Consider the following 15854-nt stretch of genomic DNA (forward strand, 5'->3'; position numbering starts at 1 on the left):
GAGGGTGTGCGTCATTTTGTATAACAAAGGTAAAAAGACACAATGACAGAAAACCCCTTGAATAATTGACACTATAATAAGAACTTTCACACGCAACACATGCATAGAATCACGTTAACAGGTTAGAAGGAAAGAAGGGTAAACTTACGGGCTCGTTTTCTTTGTTAGAAACAATAGTATTGAGGACTTGCAGACAATTTCGCCTAGGGAAGTATAGGAAAAATATCCGAGGAAATTGTAATGTAAATGTCAGAAAAGAAACGTGGCTGAAAAGATAACTAGCCTGTAAACCTGTGACCTTCAATTAACGTGTTCGAGGTAAGTGGCATTTTACATGGATGCAAACAAAAAATTCTTCAGACCACTGCCCGTGTATATAGCCGCTTACCTGTAGGAAGCATGCATCCTGTTAGTGGCCGGTGTATGTCCTTGTCGTACTCGTCATTGCGGTCATCGCTGCGGCTACGCCATGCGTTGTCCGGTGCATCAGGACTACTGGCGAGGCAACCTGTGACGGCAACGAATTGCGAAATGAACGAATGCTAGAGGGAACCATTTTTATGTGCGAAGCTGCGGCGGGCGCTAACGCTTACACTGGCGGCAGCGTTGACGCTATAGCGTTCATCCGTCACCCCCGGAAGCTTTTCAGGCCTGCGCGTCACGTGACGTGACGTCGACGACGTCACATCGCGCCGGCCGGCCGGCCGCCCTTCGCTGGGTGGCTGCGCCAGCCGCGAGCGCCCTTCACGCCTACCGACTCGGGCGAGGTTCCTTGACACCATGTCCGCACGATTTATCAAGGTATCCATTGATTGTATGGTTTAACGCGCCGACGCAACGCGGGCGATGAAGCGCGCCGTAGGGGAGAGCTCAGGATCAAGTTTTACTACCTGGGAATCTTTATTGTGTGCCGAAATCTCGTACACACGGGCGTTTTTGCTTTTCGCCTCCATCAGAAATGCGGCCGCCGCAGCCGGGTATCGAAACTGCGCCCTAGTGCTCAGCAGCGCTACGCCTTACCCACTGAGCCACCGTTGCGGGGGAACTTATCAAGGTATCAAGAAATAATGAATATCGTGAATGGAATAATGCGTATTTATTTATCACAGCCAGACGCCGTCTGTACAAATATCACAGTGCACATTGTTCTCGGTCCAGGCAGACGACAGGCAACACAAGATGTTGCCCTTAATGCTGAAAATATGCCAAAAGTACAAAACACAATATCTTGCCACATAAAACTCAGAAAACAAAACAGATTGTAACAGCAAAAACATCCCCGAGCTTTGGAACAGAAAAGGCACACTTTCATTTAAATTGTAGGTTAGAGGAAAACATACCATTCGTTTATCATAGTAGCAGTAGCAACACAAGGTATCAGGTTCAAACACTTGTCAAAAAATACAATACAAAAGAACACTGGTGACTAAATTGTGGTCCACAGCATGATAAATGACAGAAAGAAAAGTAATTGTACTGCCACAGGTAGGTGCATGTCCTAGGGAAAAAATCAAACAAAAATCTAAGAAAAAAACAAATCACAGTGCACAACATGTCTGTACACAGAGTGCACAAGGAAAGTGTACACATCTTAGGTACCGAAACGGACTGTACAACTGCTACAGTGGGCACCGAGGCAGTTCGAGTTAAAAAAAAAGAAAAAAGTACAGCACCTTTAAAAGCTAACAACTTGTAAAGAGATACAAAACTGGAAACAAGGCTCAAACAAGGGAATGTATTGCTTGAGCCAGGTGGCAATAAGTGCAGCGCTCCTCAGACAGCATCGACAGGTTGTTCAAAATTTCCAACAAGGAACTTACTTTTTGAACTGAGTCTGGTACAACAGCGCTACCAAGGTTCTTGATTGGTGAACCTTGATAGCAGGCAAAGACTTCAAGGTTTGCAAACACGGTCAATGACGCATTCAAACAAGGTTCACGATAGTCGATAATGTTCAAAAACATGGAGCACTCTTCTTTGTGAATCACAGTCCACTTTGGAGACACTGACACCCCTTGCAGGCGAGCCCTTAGTTCTTCGAGGGACGAAAACCGGTCTCGTTTTTGCTCCGCTTCATATGACGCCAGCGACTTTTCTACAGCACGGGCGAGTTGGGAGGCTTCTTGTCGGCTCCTCTTGGCGTCAGGGGTTTCTCTCGTGCTCTGGTCTCGTACTGATAGGTAGGACGGACAGCCGGAAAATACCGTTGGGACAGATCCAGGACGCAACCGTGGTACTGGGAGTGCAACTTCAATAACTCTCCCTGTCCTTGGATCCGTCTACGATGTCGTCTTCTCAATGCATGAAGCGTCGAAATGATTCGCGCACACCTGCAAAAACGTTTCAAGAACGTCTGAGACGCCACTTCTCAAAAGAAAAAAATGCGCTCCCGTTTGCATGACCGCGTTTACAGTCCGTGTAGCTAAAACAAAGTCTACCTACGTTTCGCAAGCATCTAAATAAAAGCGCTGCGCTAAGCGGTACAAGCAACATGAAAGGAAACACGGGAGCGTGATGTCACCGCACTCCACGAAGCGCTTCCACCGAGAGCTTGCAAGAATGGACGACACCACGGCACTGTTAGTGAACAAAGCGCAGCTGACCATCCTTGCTGCGAACGCTGCTGGCGTCAGCGCTTCGCGAGGCCCGGCGGCCACACGCTCAAGTATTTCCCATCATAGGTGATTTCTACCCGAACAAGCAACGACAAGCTAAGAACAGGAGCATCTCAAATTCTTACCTTAGTGCACGAAGTCGGCACGAAGTCCTTCCTAGGAATGGCACGTAGCCATTGTTTGAGAGCGTCGGCGTCTTTAGGGAAGGAAAACACTTGTATCTTCTTTCCTGTTTTGTAGTTGCCGGTGCATCCGGGTACACAACACTTATTCGGCATTGTCGCATCACTCCAGCATCACGCACGGAAACGAAATTGCCGCAAAACAACAACGGAAAGCAACAAACGTGAAACACCGTCAACACCACGCCGCCGAACCGTCACCACCGCCGCCCGCGCTGCGCTCGCTGCCGCTGCGGCTTCCCCGAGAGTCGGCCGGCCGGAAATGACGTCAAATTGCTGGGCGCAGGCCTGAAAAGATTTTCCGGGGGTGACGGTTCATCGCGGCGTTGCGCAAGAGAGAAACCCGGGGAGACGCAAAGCACGCAGAAGTGGACCGTTTGACCCTATGGGAAGATGTAAATCACTGCTAATGAGCGATGAGAGACAAGAGACTCCGATGGGACACCGAGACCCACATTCCGCTTTTAAGTACGAAGCATTTTTTAGCGAACTTCGGCGACTTTGAGCGTATCTATCTATCTAGCCGTTTACAGATGGTTTGGCGAATATGACACGCTGGTAAAGACATGAATAACGTCACAATGCTGTCGCATATGTCGTCAAGTACTTCCCGCCAGACAGTGGCACATACCCATGGGCGAGTGTATGCCACTGCTATGCGGATGTGCTGCTGGTGATTGACACTTAGTATCTACCCAGAAACGACGAGAATATACAATAGCAATTTTATCGCGTGAACGTTAAGGAATACCCGATATAGGTAGCGTGGACCCAACGAAGGCATAGAATAAATGTCAGTGTTAAGAAAAATCAGACATAGGCGGCGTTGACTCCCCTACGAAAGCAAATAACGAATTTCAGGGTTCCAGAAGGAATCGAATCCAAGCATTCTGCGTGGCAGTCAAACATTCTACCACAGAGCTACGACAGGTCTCGGAAATACTGTTCAAATGGACGCTTATCTTCGTGAAACGTCAATAGTGGATGCAGTGCTCCTTACCCAATTTTCTGAACATTGCACGTGCAATCCTTTGATACGGCCGTCACGCAAGGTTAACCTGAATTGTGGTTAGTTGCCATGCGCTGAAGTTGATTTATGTAGCACTGTCCAGGCCCAGCATCTTCGTGAGCATCAGCTCTCCATATGAGCTTCCGGTGTTGCTATTAATCATGTTCCAGTTGGCATCGTTGCGCAAGTGCAAACAACTGGTTATATAAACATCTGCAACTCTTGAACATATGTCTCTGCGTACAATACTTGTACATTTATTTAGCACCATTTCATGATGTGTCGCTCAATAAAAAAAAATTTGCCGATACCACGTACAATGGGAATCGATGATATGCGAAGCACGAATGAGAAATGCTATGTCACTTTAAAATTCCCACAACGTTACGAAATGGAGGTAAATGATGTCGCACATGACCTCCGTGGCATGATTATTATGTTTGGATGTGTCGCTTACCTTCATCATCTATTCAAGTCACGTCATACCATAATTAGTATATGTGGAGCTAGCGATACGGCCGCAAGCACGCTATGAGCGTGGTATGTTGTCATGCTCTTACATGACACGCGTGTCAGAATTATCATGTTCGCACCAGTAATATATTTCATCATCTATTGACGTTACGTCACACCAAATTTTGTATATGTGAATCTAGCAAAACGGCTGCGAGCGCATCATGAAGGGCCCAATATGTTCCGATGTAGCGTTGATGCGCGCGCACGCTGGGCACAGCAACGCTACGTTTGCCAAACGCGAGCACTCTGTAGCCTGACGCCAGGCGCGACCAGCGTCCATCGGCATGGACCGACGGCGACCGGCACGAAATGCGACATGCTGCATTTCGCGCCGACGTGTTAGCCAGACAATACTGCGTCTCCCTCTTTTCGTGACAGAGGGGCGCCGGACGCGCTGAAACGCGCATGCGTCAAAGCAACGCAGCGTGGCGAGCGCCTATGACAGGACCGGCGGCAGGCGTGGCAACGCTGGCGTGAAGCGACGAAATGAACGCCCTCACTGCACTAAGCCTGTTTAATGCCTGCACTGTTTAGTCTGTTTTAGAATAATCAACATGGTGGCCTCTGTCATCAGTACCGGCCGAGTGTCCGACAACAACCGGACTGCAGCTAAACCCGAGGCCACGTGTTAATTGTTATGGTCAGCCTGCGCACTTTAGTGCGCTGCTCGGCCGGTGCGCGTCGCCTTTGTTGTCATCACCCGCTTGTTCGGTTCGGACTGGAACAGTGGATGGACGTCTTTTTTTATTCTTCTGATCGACTGCGTAGATAAGTGTTTTGGCATGTTTTGAGCTTGCTTTCATAATAAATCAGTCCGCACTTTAAACCTCTATGGTAGTTATTACGCAGGGCGGCTTTTCGAGGGTCAGTTATCAGGTATTTATTTGCTTGTGTGTGTTTTTTGTTTTTTTTTCTGTTGCCACCCCGAGTGGGAAGTGCACGTACACCGAGCACGCAAATTTTTGTAGTAAGCTTACAATTTTCTTTTAGGACAAGGTTCATCGTACACCGTGTTTTGTAATTATCAAATGGGGCAGTTTATAAGAACAATTGGTGTCAAAAACATGATTAAAAAGGCTGTAAATAGTTCAGGACGTGTGGTGGGTTTGAAAATAAACGCAAGTGCAGACACGAATGCAACGGACGCTTACGCCAAGTGTAGGCAATGTGAGGTCGAGGGAAACATGGGGAAAATGATGGTTGCCCAGAGTGAGTTGCCGTTGAGATTCACTGAGCTGGAGACTGTGTTGGCGACAGTGCAAGAAAAAAACGAGGGCTATGGGAGAAAGGGTCAGGTCAGTCGAGAAGGCATTAGCAAACGTCAACAAAGGAGCGGCCCAAGAGAGAACGGTAGGGCACAAGCAATGCCGACTAAAGTTCAAGGCCGAAAGGCTGCCGCAGTGACGTCAGAGAGTGGGGGCCCAGTTACGCCGCGAACGCGGCGGAAAGCCTGTGTTTCGTTCACGTTTTAGGAGAACCAACGCTCCCGCTCTCGCAGCTGCTGCGGCTTGATTGGGCAGAATGAAAAAATGTGGAAAAAAAAGTCTTACTGAGCATGCTCAGTTGGGAAACTGGGCCCCCAACCTCTGACGTCCCTGCGGCAGCCTTTCGGCCTTGAAATTTAGTCGGCGTTGGCACAAGCAACCACAACGGCAGAGAAGAAAGAGCAAGGAAGTTTGGAAAAAAACAGGTTCAGCCGGTTCAATCGCAAGACCCAGCTTCAGCTAAGTAGCGATGGGGTTGGGAGGGGACAAAGCAGCCGGCGTCACAGGCGCAAGTAACCCCCAGGTGCAGGACGCTCCAGCTGAAAAGTCACAGCATGTGATAATCGCCGAGGATTCAAATTTAAATCGATGTGCAAAACGCATCAAAGAGAGGGTAAGAGGTGACAAGACGGTTGCAGTAAAGACGTTCCTTGAACACAAGCTGGAAACAGTGATAAGGGAAGCGAGCGCAAAACTCAAAACTACAGCTGATGGACAAAACCTCGTGATAATTGCTGGTGGTTTAAATGATGTATTAAATGAAGATACGGCAGGACTAGTGACCACACTGGCAAAAGGGTTGATAACATGCACACCATTTCTCCTCAGGTATGGGTAGCGATATGCACGAGACCGGAGGTAGCGGTGCATGACGGCAACCTGTGAAGAGTGGTTGTCAACGCAAACCAAGGAATATGAAAGATGAGCCGAGAGAAAGGCTTTCAGTTGGTGGAAATGAACAGAGAGGTGCATAGGTAGGGTGGTTTTCATTGAGACAAAGTTCACTTCGATAGGAGGCTAGGTCTTGAGGTGGGTTGGTGACTTGCAGGACGCGCAGTAGCTTTTTTTTGTGTGGCACGCGGGTTCTTCGGGGCCCAGGAGAGCTAGTAACGAGGAAAAAACCAAGGGGACTTTTTACAGCTGGTATAGAGAGCTACAATTCGAAAGTGGCACGAATATTCAAGACACGTAGAGTCCATGGCAGAAATCAACGTAGCCACGAGGGCCGAGTCAATTCAGACTTGAGGTATATTAACATGCAGGGTGACAGGAATAGGCTGAAGTGGGAAGAGATAAAAGAATAGCTAAGGGAGGAGAGGCTGATGGTATATGGCTTTGTAGAAACACCTCTTAGGAACATGGAACAACAACTTAACAATCCAGACTACGCATAGGAATATTGTAATAGAACAGGAGGCAGCAGAAAGCGAGGTTGGTAATGGGGCATTCTATCATATAGGTACACACTGGCAAAGAGTCAAGCAAGATTTCAAGGAACAATCGATGCTAAAAGAGAAAGTGGCAGGGCAACTAACGCTCCTGGGTTCTGTATACTTGTGGACAGGGTCAAAAGCCAGAGAGGAAAACCAACGAATGGTGCCATTGACATTGACGACATTGACGAACTAGGAGAAGGGTGACATTGAACAATGACATTGACGAACTAGGAGAAGAGTGTGAGGTAAATATATTAGGATATATGAATACGCACATAGAAGATATGGATAGATATACTGACCCAACAGGCAGAATGCTAACGGATATGTGTGAAAGGCATGATTTAACCATTTGTAACAGCACCGAGATATGCGAAGGGCAGATAAGATGGGAGGTGGGAAGGCTGAAGTCGATGATAGATTACGCAATAATGTCACATAGGAGGTATGATCGGCTAAGGGTGATGAACGTAGATGAATATGGGTCCAGAAGCTTAGGCAGTGATCACAAATGTATCAAGCTGAGTTTTGGAAGAGAAATGAAATTGGAAAGGCAGCATTACGAGCAACCACACGGCAATATTTATTCAGAAAGGCACATAGAAATATCAACTTAAGAGATCGAGAAAATAATCACCAAGCATACTAAAACAGAGTGGAAGTACACAGATCTAGTTCGATTGTTTGAGTTAGAGCTTGCTGAGGTACGAGTCAAATCAACCGGGAAAAACAGACAAAAACCCAAGAGCTGGTGGAATGAGGAACCTAAGAGAGCCATAATAGGACATCTGGAAGCCTCCAGGGAACACAGGTGTGCTAAACAGAATGGTGAACCAGAAGATGATGTGAAAAGAAAATGGGATAACTTTTTGAGCTGCACAAGAAAAGCATCCGAGTTTATCAGTGAAAAGACTATTAGAAAGGGGGCCGAATGAATGGCAGAAATAAACGAAAAGGATATAAAGGCAGCTTCACAGCTTTGAAACGAGCTCAATTCTCTGAGTAATAAAACAAGCATAAAACAGAGGTTTATATCTACAGTTCAAGGTGTCAGACTAGAAGGGCATGATGCGATGGGCTATATAAAAAGCAATGATGACAGAAAAATGTAAACACCAAGAAAGCGCTGCATGCACCATACCAGATGAGGATTGACCAATTAGCTCAGTGGCTCCACTGGGCCAACGAGAGTAGAAAAGAGCAGATAAAAGGGTTCCCAATAGCACACGAAGAGGCTCTGACGGCATCTCAATCCTGCTAATAAAGAAACTAGGACCGAAGTCTAAGCAAACATTAAGAGAGGCAGTGAGCAAGGCAATAATGAATGGTGAAGCTCCCATTGGGTGGAAACTAAGCAGGGTGAGCATTATCCATAAAGGAAAGGGGAACAAAACCGATGTAAACAACTACCGTCCTATAACAGTGACATCAGTAGTTTACAGGCTGGTGATGCGGATAGTAAACGAAAGATTACAGACACGAGTGGAGAATGAGGGCGTGCGGGGGGAACTACAAAGTGGGTTCCCTAAACGAAGGAGGTTGAAGGACAATATGTTTTCATTGACGCAGTGTATTGAAATAGCGGAAAAAGAACACAGCCCCTGAGACTGGCATTTATAGGTATCAAGGAAGCTTACGATAGTGTGATTCAAGACTTGTGGGAAATACTGGACGCACTGGGTGTGGAAGATGGAATAACTAATCTTCTAAAGATATCTGTAAAACTAATAAGGTAGTTATCAAATGGGAGGAGCAGGTATGTGAACTTATATAGATACAACGCGGGCTTCAAAAGGGATATTCCTTGTCACCTTTGTTATTTATGCTGTATGTACAGGGACTAGAAGCCAAATTAGAGGACCGAGCAAGGAAAACACGTTGAACAGTCATTAACAGCATTGATGTATGCAGATGATATAGTACTAATAGCCGACAACAGGGAAGATCTCCAGTGGTTGATAGGCATCTGTGGTAATGAGGGAGGTAAGTAATTTGAAGTTAAGCAGATAAAAATCGGCAATCATGATCTATAATGATAACAAAGGCAGTGAGCATAAAACACAGGAAGTCACGCTAGAAATTGTGGATAAATACAAATATTTGGGCGTATGGAGAAGTAACGGAGCTGAGTATCTAAGGAAGCACGAAAGATACCTAATGACCAGGGCACCAGGAATGCAGATGTAATGAGAAATAGGGCACGGTGGAACTGCAATAGGTATGACGTTGTGAGAGGGATTTGTAAAGGTGTCAAGGTTCCGGGTTTGATGTTCGGCAATGTGGTCTTGTGCATGAAATCAGAAGTGTAAGCAAGATTGGAAATTAAACAACGTGGCATAAGTAGACATGCTTTGGGAGCACACGTGGATACACCAAATCAGGGGGTATAGGGAGACATGGGATGGACACTGTTTGAGTGCAGGGAAGCTAGTAGCAATATAGAATTTGAGGAGCCATTGAGAAAAAATGGGAGAGGAGCGTTGTGCTAGGAACGTTTTCAGCTACTTGTACATGAATAATGCTGGTACTAAATGGAGGAAACGAACTCGGAACTCATCAAGCAAGTATTTAGACAATAGCAAAATACCAAGCCAAAAGGACACATTCGTTGAGAATAAGGTGAAGAAAACAGAGAGGGATGTGTGGAAGATGGGAATGCTTACGAAATAATCACTAGAGACCTACCGAACTTTTAAGCTTGGAATTGCAAGGGAAAAAATCTGCGATAATTCTCGGGGTAGTATTCTGCTCTTCGAGGTTAGAACGGGAGTATTGTGGACCAAGACGTACCGAGCAAAATACGAAGGAACAGACGCGGTATGTAGTGCGTGTGGAGAGAATGAGGAAACGGCTGAACATTTTATAATGTTCTGTTAATGGCTCCGTCCTATTGTCGAAGATAATGGCGCCGAATTTTTCAAAGCATTGGGGTTTAAGGACAGTGGAGGCAAAATAGACTTCGAACGGGTAGAAATAACCAGGCGGAGGCTTACTGATTGGTGGCAACAATCGAGGCACGAATTAAATAGAATCCTTGAACGCACAGTGAAAGTACTTAACTTTATGGCTAGGTGGAGTGAGTCACCACGCGATCTGAAGCGCACAGCCGGATACATCCATCCATCCCGCTAGCACCCGAGCACGTGCGGCTGGTTAATTAGCTATTATTGGCGAAGCTCCTAAAGGCGTTGGTCTGTCCCTTCTAGCTCGTGGGACATCACCTCTTAGTTAATGACTCACTGAGTAGGTGTTGGCGGATGGACAGACGGACAGACAGTTAGACGGACGGACGGACGGACAGACAGACAGACTGAAGAGTCATAGTTTATACCGATAAACCATCCCAAGCTTCGCCCCAATTATCAACAATCAATCCATAGATATATGCTGTAATTTTTTTTGGCTGAACGGTATACTTGGCTAGATAGTCGAGGGCATGCTATGACCAAGCTAAATATGCGAAGTCACGGCAAGAATGAGGTAAACGCCACATCTTACGAAGACCGTCCTGATGAAGCTATGTAAAGGTAGAACTAGGCTAACTAAAGCATGCAAGTTTGAGCTAACTAAACTATGCTAATTATCGCAACGTTAATCATGAGAAGGCTCAGCAAAACCATGCTAATTAGCCCTTACTACTATGTTGACAATTAGTATCTTACTAATCAAGATTATGCTCAATAGCTCGATGCTGATAATAGCCTCGGGAAATAAATAAACTAAAGCCTTATCAATGAAGACAAGACAACCCACTGCAGTGGTGGTTAAGCCTCAGCCGATTATTACAATCACAATTAAGGCAGAACTGATGTGGTCGTCCCTTCGAAGCCGACCACGCACATAAGTAGACAAACAACTTAAAAAGCTGCAAGAAGGTAGGTTATTACAAACTCCTCTATGACTTCAGCTTTGCACAGGTAGTGTAAGATCCCCAAATTATTTTATATGCAAAGAGGCTGTCGCTTAACGTTCACTGCATCACACGCTTGAAAATCACACCGGCTTTGCTTGACAGTCACATCACAGTCACCAGTTGCATTCGGGCCTTCTCAGAATCAACAAGTTCGTGTCCGAGTTCACGCATCTATCAGTTTGATTGACAGATGCCCGCGGTGAATATCGGGTAGGCCCACCAAGTTTACTATTGCCGTGGAGCATTACTCAAGTGGAGAGGCACGATTAAACTATCAGCGTCATCACGTAGACTGTGCACACACGCACGGAGGAGTGAAAGTGGTATCACCAAATGGCCACGAAGTCTCGCATTCAATTTCACCACGTTCACAACATATCCAATCACAGCCACGTTGCCGACTAGATGCTAGTGCTCCTGGCAACCACCAGTCCTTATCTTTATCAGAAATTCTTGATAGAAACAAAAAGAGCTGCATAAGAGTGCTGTGTGTGCACCCTTGCTGCCTTCGAGATTGGAAATTTCCATGCTGCAGGTGGAACAAAAGAACCTGTGCAACAGAGGACATACGCCCACGAACACGCCTTTGGGAGGTGTGTGTTGAGTTGGCAAAAATACAGCACAACAATCACACTGGCGTTACTGCAGTGCTAAAATGTTGAGTGAGTAGCGGCGGTGACGAGCTCGCACGCGGTGTTTTTTTTATAAGCGCCGCGAATGTCCCACATGCATTTCCGATGCCACGCGCGTTCGTTTAGCATTTTTTTATCTACGCTGCTATCACGTGCTCCGCACTGTCTTCATGCCACGCCCACCGCAAGTGAGCTTGGAGCAAACTCGGCTGCCAGAGAAGCTCGGGTCATCTTGCATTGCACGCCGGTATGCGGAATCGAACGTCCGACCTTTCATTCGTAAGTGGGTGGCATTAGCCACTGAGCCACGAAGGCGCACCTCTTTTAACATTGAAACGGAAGCTATTTATATGTACCACGGGTAAAATCTTTACTAGTGAGATGGCGCGGGGACCGCACTCGGATTAAAGGTCGGCGCCCAGCTCGTCGCGATGCGCCGATGCGCGCTCATCTCGAACGTTTGCAAAAAGAGCGCGCTTTTCAAACACAACAAAGTAACAACTGGGGCACTTGTTCGTTCGCACCATAGGGTAGGAATAATCAGGTGTTCACAGTGAGCGTGCCTGAACGGCCAGATAATGTCCGGTCTCGCGCGTGCTGTGCTGCGAGCCGCCAGATGGCGCCACTGCCAACGTACCCAGCGAAGCGGCGCTGGCGCATCTAAATTCGTCTGCCGCCCCAACGTTTTTGCTCTAAATATTGTAACTAACACTGAAAGCATGAAGATAGTTTGTTATCCCAGACTAAAATATAAATGTTTGCCTTGTTTGAGTGTTCATCAACACTAAAATACGTTGTGGAGGGTTTGAAAGAAGTCAACACGAGTCGTTCGGGGAGTGTTGATAGATATGATCCACATTGATATCTATGTCTGTTGACGGCTATCCCCGATACAAAGAATAGTAATTGAAAAAAGGCTAGAGAGTCTACTATTCGCCCATTGAAATATTTACTTTTGGGGAAGAAATACAAGAAATTTACATGTGCTTAGATGCAGGTGCATGCATGTTAAGCAGCCCCGGTGTCACACAGGTCCCGTTAATTCGGGAGGCGATCACCGGGCTAATTCCAAGGGTCGAAGTATCAGCCCCCCGAACCGCACCACGAAAGCGTGGACAATTTAGAAGTGGTCCTTTTTGGCGCGCCAGCGGTCGCCGGCTGTGGCCCAAAGAACAAGTGAGAGCCGAGAGTTGATAAACAACACAAAATTATATTCTCAATAATGGCAGATGGCAATAAAGGCTGTGGAGAGGGCGAGACGGTTCGAATGCCGTCCACGACGGATGACTCAACCCGGCATCACCACGCCCCTTTCCATCTAGAACATTAGAGTGCTTGCTCGGCCGCTGTTGTGGGGTGAGGAGGTTCGTGGGCGAACCTACGCTTCCGCGAGGGGAGGGTCGCGCGCCCCGGGGAGCGCTTGGATGCTTGTTTCTCTCTTTTTTTTCGTCGACCTCGCGGCGTCTCTCCCGGGTTTCGTCGCGAGAATTTGGTGGCGCGCCCTTTTTGAGCACTCGTTCTGTGACACTGCCCCCCACTTTAAGAATATTATCTCATAATATTCAAAGCCACACAAACGAGCGCGAACAGTCACCACACACTCTCACAGACTGTAACACAATCCGTCGCTCATAACACTTCACATTCACAATAGATCACTCAATACAACTATACTTTGCAATTCAATCTCACAACACATAGAGTATAGCCACAGGTACATGAATACAATGCTCCATCACATATTCCAGACAATAGAAATATACAAAGCTCTTATTACCACAATTGCACAATACTATACATCACATCACCGCAACAAACATTTTGATTCGCTCGACATACTGTTGTGCCACAGGATAACAAGAACATTAACACAACATATGGCACTCAGCCCTGCCAAACACATTCCGATTTGACCTCAGCACCTATCCTGTGCATTTAGAGCGGCGCTTGCACCCTTTCTTGCGGTGCTCTCTGGATCTCTTCTTATTGTTTTTGCTCGTTTTGTTCCGGAGAGCTCCTTCCAACGACGGTATCTGAGGCGGCGTCTCAGTCATCGTTGTCACTTCCGACATTGTTAACGGGTCGTGACGCTCAACCGATCCTGCCCGGTTATTCACCCGCTTGTTCACGTCACGACATTTGGCCTGGCCGGCCGACTCCGTCACCTTTACACTGTCGCTCGGTTGAGGTCGTGCCTACGTAAGTCCAGCTGCCCAGCATGTGAACTCATTCAACACGATCATCTTCTCATTCACTGTCTCTTGCTCCGCGGCTTCACCTTGGGCTCGAGTGCGATCCGTCACGGGATGCTCCTCCACTGTATCTCGTGGTCGCTGGGTTGGCGAGGGCTCTATCTTAGGGTCTTCTCTCAAACATTCTGGATCATTCGGCCCTCGCGCCCCGTCGATGTTTCCGATGACGAGGTCGTACAGGTGGGTCATCATTTATAGAGCGGTAACCTTCCCGCTGAAGTACGGGGTTTCCACCTCAATCTCTGCTTCGGGAAGCATCTGAACCGTACTGTCAATTAGGCAAACTGGTTTCGTTTTGCCTGTTAACTCATTTTCCCGTACCAAATTTCTCCGCACGATAACAGTGGAGCTACCGGTATCTCTTAACACCGTAACCTTCTTGCCCGCAACTTTTCCAGGCAGCGTTGGCATTCCCTTCGTAACACCGGTAGGCTGTTTTGTCATTACAGCACCCACAATAGGAATTTTCTCCCCATTTTTCAACTCTACGAATCCATCGGTGATGGCATTATTACCGGATTTGGTGCCGCTTGCACACAGGATACCTGGTGAGTTTGACTCGCACCGTTACGACATGCGTCTGCTTTGTGCCCAGTCTGACCACATTTGAAACATTTTACAATCGTCGGGCTCGTAAAGATCGTTCGACAGTTTTTCGCGCGATGACCCACTCGGTTACACAGAAAACATCGCGGAATGCTCTCCGGTGCACGCTTCTTTTTTTCGGGAGCCGATTTCTTCGAATCTTCGGGACATTCCTTCTTGACCTTGGCCAAATTAGTGCCACCTTGCGCTTCCAAGAATTGATCAGCTATTTCAAGCATGCCTTCAAGTGACTTAGCTTTCCTCTCTTTCAAGTACAGCGACAGGCTTGGGTGGCAACTAGTAAGAAATTGTTCTCTAATTAGGAGCTCTCTAAGCTCATCGTACTCCTGCGGTGTCCCTGAAAGTTCAATCCATCTGTCGAAATAATGGCAAAGTCGGGCGGCATACTGCGTAGCCGTCTCACCATCAGCTGGCTTTCCTGTCCGAAATCTGTCCCGGAATCCTTCCACAGTAAATCTATATCGCTTCAGCAAAGCAGCTTTCACCTTTCCATAGTTGGCTGCATCGGTCGGCGTCAGCCTACCGTACACACTGAGCGCTTCACCTCTCAAGCAAGTACTCAAAGCAGTTGCCCATTGATGTTCCGGCCAATTTTGGCTCCTTGCAACTGTCTCAAATCTGTGAAGGTACGCGTCAAGGTCGTCCTTCTTTTCATCAAACGCTACGAGCAGCTTGCTTGGGTTCAAGCGGAAGCTGTGGTCCTCCCGTTCGCTGCTTTCAACTCTAGCTTGGACCGGAGTTTCACTTTGCTGTTGCAAACGGAGCCGCTCGAGTTCTATCTCGTGCTGTCGCTGCCATTCTCTTTCCTCTCTTTCTTCTTTTGCCATCTCAGCTGCCAGTCTTTCTCTCTCCAGCTCCAACTTCAATTGCTGCTTTCTTTCTTCTTTCAACGGTCGCTCCTTTGCCTCTCTTGCTTCTTTCGCCATTTCAGCTGCCAACCTCTCTCGTTCCAACTCAGCTGCTTTTTCTTCCTTGGCCCTCTCAAGTGCCAACCTCTCTCTTTCCACCGCCTCTTTCTCCTTCTGGCTTACCCATTTCCGTAGTTCGGCGCCAGAAAGACCCATCTTCTCACCAAGAGCAACTAACTTTTCGAGATTCATGGTGTCTCGCAAATAAATTCTTGCCGCGTGTAAAAAGTATCTGCCTAAATCAGTCTATCGGAACACTCCCCTGCACTCGTTAACAAGAACACTGAGCAACACACAAAATCGTTCCGATAGCACTATCAACAAGTCGAGGCTCTTTCTCACTACTTTGTACACACTTTGCACCAAAAGGTTCTCGTCGCGGACGCCAGATTAATTGTCACACAGGTCCCGTTGATTCGGGAGGCGATTGCTTGGCTAATTCCAAGGGTCGAAGTATCGGCCCCCCGAACCGCACCACGAAAGCGTGGACAATTTAGAAGTGGTCCTTTTTGGCGCGCCA

General features: G+C 47.3%; 2 long non-coding RNA genes across 2 annotated transcripts in view; one reads left to right on the forward strand and one right to left on the reverse strand.

The window, feature by feature from the left end:
* Positions 1–15854, forward strand: part of LOC142774397 (uncharacterized) — a 75215-nt gene that overhangs the window by 35936 nt on the left and 23425 nt on the right. The gene's annotated exons all lie outside the window — the stretch shown is intronic.
* Positions 1080–3097, reverse strand: LOC142774396 (uncharacterized). Its single transcript, XR_012886378.1, has 2 exons — positions 2741–3097; positions 1080–2330 (listed from the first exon to the last, which is right to left on the reverse strand). It is a non-coding gene; the product is annotated as an uncharacterized LOC142774396 (long non-coding RNA).

The sequence above is a fragment of the Rhipicephalus microplus genome, chromosome 10 (genome assembly GCF_043290135.1).
Source record: "Rhipicephalus microplus isolate Deutch F79 chromosome 10, USDA_Rmic, whole genome shotgun sequence".
Lineage (NCBI taxonomy): Eukaryota > Metazoa > Arthropoda > Arachnida > Ixodida > Ixodidae > Rhipicephalus > Rhipicephalus microplus.